We start from the raw sequence: 5,214 nt of genomic DNA on the forward strand, positions 1-5,214 counted from the left end.
TCATCATCATTTAAACATAGTCAAGTTCATCATCTAAAGATCATCACCGACGAAAGTTCATGAACATAAAAGTAGTGCAAGAACATGAAAGGTATGGCACGACGGCCACATGCACGGAATCTTCATCGATCAAGCAAGACCACCTCCGCCAAAACCACCACCACCAAGACCACCTCCGCCAAAACCACCAAGACCACCTCCGCCAAAACCACCACCGCCAAGACCACCTCCGCCAAAATCGCCACCGCCAAAACCGCCACCGCGACCACCATCACTCTGGAAGATCGGAGTGACTGGGGTCGATGGAGCAGGAGTCGAGCCACCGGTCCCCTACATGTTTAAGAGAAGATTCTAACGGTAAATATGATATGATAGTGTTGAATGAATGAGAACTAGTTTGTCAGTAGTTAGGCAAATGTACTAACCGGACTATCACTGCCTAGTGCCACCCATTCATCGAACGTGGGCACGTGTGGGGGTTCTCCCGTAGGTGGTGGTGGGGGTCCCATTTGTGGTGGACCCGTGCGGTTACTCCAAGACGCCAACATAGCCTGGATGTTAGTTAAACAAGCAAACTAGAAGGTCAGAAGGAATGAAAGTGCAAAAATTTAGCTTGGTTTTAAGAGGGCAAAACTAACCGCCATCATCTGACGGTTGTAATCATCGTTTGCCTTCACTCGTTGCAAGTACTCTCGCACCTCGAGATTTCTATGCTCGACAAAGGCCTTATATGCCTACATAATTTAGGTTGTTTCTAAGTGAGCAATGCTGAAAATAAACTGAGAATGCTAGAGAGAAAAAGATAAAGGGGAAGTACTTACAGCATGCTGGCGGGCTAAGGGAGTCTGTGAACGCCCCGTACTCTCTAACTGGCTCGAGTAGGTAGCCCGAAGCTGTGTGTACGAGATCGAAGGAGTGATCAAGCCATCGAAACACGGATACCGGCCATGTGACTTCCCCTGGATGGCCACCACCGCCGTGTCATCGATCTGAGACTGGGCGACCTCAGCAACAGAAACATCCGGATGCAACTTCTGAAAGTGCTGAGTGTAAGACTCCAGGTGCTCCTCGGTCTTGCCGTAGTACTGGCTCTCGCCCTCCTTGGGATCACTCCGCTCGCGGGCCAGCTTCCACGACTCAATGTCTGAGAGCGGCCTCTTCAACTTATCCTCCTGCAACGTCAAACAGAAGTTAGCCATACATATGAACATGACGGTAAAGAAGAACAAAAATGCATCATGCATATAGATATACCTTCATGGCCTTGAAGCCCCAGTGGTTCCTGTTTCCTTGGCCGTGTGTCCCGTCTTTTCCACGGTTAGCCCGGGCCTTGATGCTCTTGGCAGCAAACTCTGCATCGTCGCCGAGCCACCTATCCACCAAACTCGCCCATCCGTCATGCCTTCCGTAGCACCAACGAGGAACAACCTATGCAAATTTTGGAAGCATGACATGTGAGCACGAAACATTTAGTTGACTGCTTGAAACAATGAAAAGTTAGTAATAGTTACCATCATGAACTGCTCCCTGTTCAAGGTAAGTCGTTGCTTCTGCGCTTGAGTTTTGGTCATCTTTTAGTACTCAGCCTTGACTGCCATCAGTTGCGAGATGGCATCCAGCACAGACAGCTTGGCACCCTCATAGAGAGGTTTCTTTGACGAGGCCAAGATTTCCAGGAAGGCCTTTGCCGTTTCCTCCAGCTCCTCCGGTTCATTCGCTGAATGTGATGGAGGTGTCGGCTGTGCAACAAAGACATCATCTAGCATGTCTCTAACCCCATCGTCCTCATAACCAGCAACGCGTTGTCGTATCACCTCCTCTCTACCACGGTCCCGCTGGGTAAAGTTTATCGGCATATTAAAGTTGGGCATAAATCCATGCGTGCGAAGGTGCTTAGTCATCTCACTCTTATCTCTTCGGATACGTCTCTTACATTTGGCACACGGGCATTCTGGCACCATCCTCATTGGACTACGGAATATCTCTTTCAAAAACACATCAGTTTTCTTGACCCACTCTGTTGTTACTTGATTCCGACGGAAAAACCCACTATACATCCACTGATTATCTGCCATCTTTGCTTTATTGGAAGCCACACAACAAAATTAAGGATTCGTTTAAATTACTCACATCAATATTTATTTTTTACAAGGTTGACGAGAAACGACATTTAATCCACCTACATCTCTAATAGGTAAAGATGGGTCCTAATCCCACCCGAGAATGTGTAGATTGAGTACGTTGTCCATGCTCTACCCCATTCTGAGACAAAATTTCAGCAGCACCTCCCTGCTGTTCTCCAAATACACGTCTCGGAAAAATGCCGAGAGAATGTGCATCCGGAGAACAACAGGGAGGCGCCGCCGAAATCCTGTCTCGGAACGGGGTAGAGCATGAACAACGTACCCAATCTACACATCCTCGGGCTGTCCGTGGAAAGCGTTGGACAATCCGAAAGAGATGCGATGATAAATATGTAATCGAATGCATATTTATCGATGCAACCCTTTCGGACGGGAGACGTCTAGGTTACGCAACTTAATGTGAAAATTAATCTAGTTAAAAGAGGCTAGGAGATGAAGGTGGATTCGTAGCTCACCCTCCGCTGTAGAGGAAGTAGTCGAGCAGCGGCAGGATCACGGACCAAACCCAGACGACGAAGGCTCCAGGGAGATGAAATACCACAAAGCCTGTAAATTTCACCGAGTCAAAAAATTTGACAGCATCACATCACATAAAGCATTGACACTTCAAACTATGAAAAAAATCATATTGCTAATGACATCTAGTCAAGGTTTTAGATCATCATGATACTTCAAATCCTAATTTTCATCAAGTGTCAAATTTTGTTCTTCAAGTTTTTTAGCAAGATCATCATGATAAAATAACTACTCAAATTTTGTCAACATCACAAAATGAAACTATAGCTATTTGACAACATCTCAAATATACCAATTTTGTTCTTCAAATTTGACAACATTTGACAACATCACTAACTTACCAAAGCTATAACTAACCAATATACATCAATCCATCCATTCATCCATACAACATGCATCTATCACATAACAAGGAGTAAAAAAAATGCAAAAAAATGAAAAAAAGCTCACCGGGGCGGCCGTGGACGGTGAGGCAGGGGCGGCCGGGGACGGTGAGGCAGGGCGGCCGGTGCAGCGGGCGAGCAGGGGGCGTCGGTGGAGGGCCTGCTGAGGCAGGGCGGCCGGGGACGGGAGGGCCGGGCGCGCGGGCCGGCAGGAGCCGCGGCCGGCGCACGGTCGGGGGGAGGCCGGGGCGGCGGTGGGGTCGGGGGAGGCCGGGGCGGCGCAGCGCGGTCGGGGGAGGCCGGGGCGACGGCGGGTGGAGACGGCGACGGGGGAGGCAGGGGTGGAGACGACGGGTGGAGACGGCGGCGGGGCGGCGGGGGCGACGGCGGGTGGAGACGGCGGCGGGGGAGGCAGGGGTGGAGTGGGCGGCGGCAGGGGGCGGGGGCGAGTGCGGCGGCGGAGTTCGTGGGGTCGTGCGGGGGAGCTGGGAGAGAACGAGTGGACCAGACGCCGCGCGAGGGGATAAGGCAGTCTATGCCGACGACTGCTTCGGCATAGACGCCACGTCACCGATCCGCGTGACACGTCCCCTATGGCCGCATCTATGCCGACGGCAAGCCGTCGGCATAGCTATATTTTTCGTTTTTTGCTGCTGTTTATAGTTTATATTTTTCCTTCTTTATGTTTTTTTATTAAATACATATTTTTTAATGTTTTTTATAGTTATATTTTTCCTTTTTATGTTTTTTATGTATTATTATTTCATATAGATTTTTAATGTTTTTTTAACCGCTCGGCCCTCTCCTCTCCCGGAACCACACAGAGGGGAGGGGAGGGGAGGCGCCAAACTCGAGCAGCTTCGTCCGCCGAGGCCGTGGCCTGGCCGCGGGTCTGGGAGCGCTTGGCCGCCGCCTCGCGTGCTCGATCTGGAGCTTAGTAGGTCAGCTGAGTGAAGGGGGAGGGGGGTCGTCGACGGACAGTGAGGCAGGGGCGGTCGGGGACGCGTGCCACCTCTTCGGACATGCCACAACACCACCCCGCATGTATGAGGGGTCGGTGCGATGCTCCGGTGGCATTGCTACCCCCAGGGCCCTCGTCCTGCCTAACCCTGGAGCGGTTGACCACGAGATGTAGCCCTTTGACTCCCCACGGGCGGGCTTTGACCAGTGGACCTCTCCACCCGGTTGTGTCATGTCAGCACAGAGGGACACCTGGGAGCAACATCCGGGCCAAACCCACAGCTACATCCCCTCCGTGTAGACTCGACGCGTCCTATTCCCCCATCCAGGTGCCGCCGGCGGCGCCGTCCGTGAGCTGGGAGGCCACGCCCCGGAGACGCGTGCCGGGCGTTTGCAACCGCCACAACACCTTCAGACTTGTGAGAAGCCGCGTATGCAAGATTGGCGGCATGCTAGCCCACGGAGGCCGCCGGCCATAGTCATAGACATGCGAGGGGCAATCTGCATAGAGGAAATTGTTCGGATACTTCTCCATCATGAAAAATTATGAAAAATTACCATCGGTCCTATAGCACATGTGGCCACTTCGTGTAAAAAAGTCATGATTTTATCGCGATCCGAGTATTTAATAATTTTCACGCCTTACCGTTACCGCAGAACGTCTACTACTGTGTCATCGCCGTCCGTGAGGGGGGCCACACCCCGGAGACGCGTGCCGCCTCTTCGGACATGCCACAACACCACCCCGCATGTATGAGGGGCCGGTGCGACGCTCCGGTGGCATTGCTACCCCCCAAGGACCCCGTCCCGCCTAACCCTGTAGCATTTGACCACGGGATCTAGCCCTTTGACTTTGCACGGACGGGCTTTGACCAGTGGACCTCTCCACCTGGTTGTGTCAGGTTAGCTCAGAGGGACACATGGGAGCAACATCCGGACCAAACCCACAGCTACATCCTCTCCGTGTAGACCCGATGCGTCCGTTTTCCCCTCCAGGTGTCGGCGGCGGCGCTGTCCGTTAGGGGGGCCATGCCCCGGAGATGGGTGCCGCCTCTTCGGACATGCCACAACACCACCCGCTTGTGGTAGGTCATCCCATAGAAACACTTGGGAGCAACATCCCCACCGTATAGACCCGATGCGGCTGTTTCCGCCCTCCAGATCCTGGCAGCGGCGTCGTCCGTGAGAGGGGCACACCGCGGACGTGAGGG

Source organism: Aegilops tauschii, chromosome 5 (assembly GCF_002575655.3).
Source record: "Aegilops tauschii subsp. strangulata cultivar AL8/78 chromosome 5, Aet v6.0, whole genome shotgun sequence".
Classification (NCBI taxonomy): Eukaryota; Viridiplantae; Streptophyta; class Magnoliopsida; order Poales; family Poaceae; genus Aegilops; species Aegilops tauschii.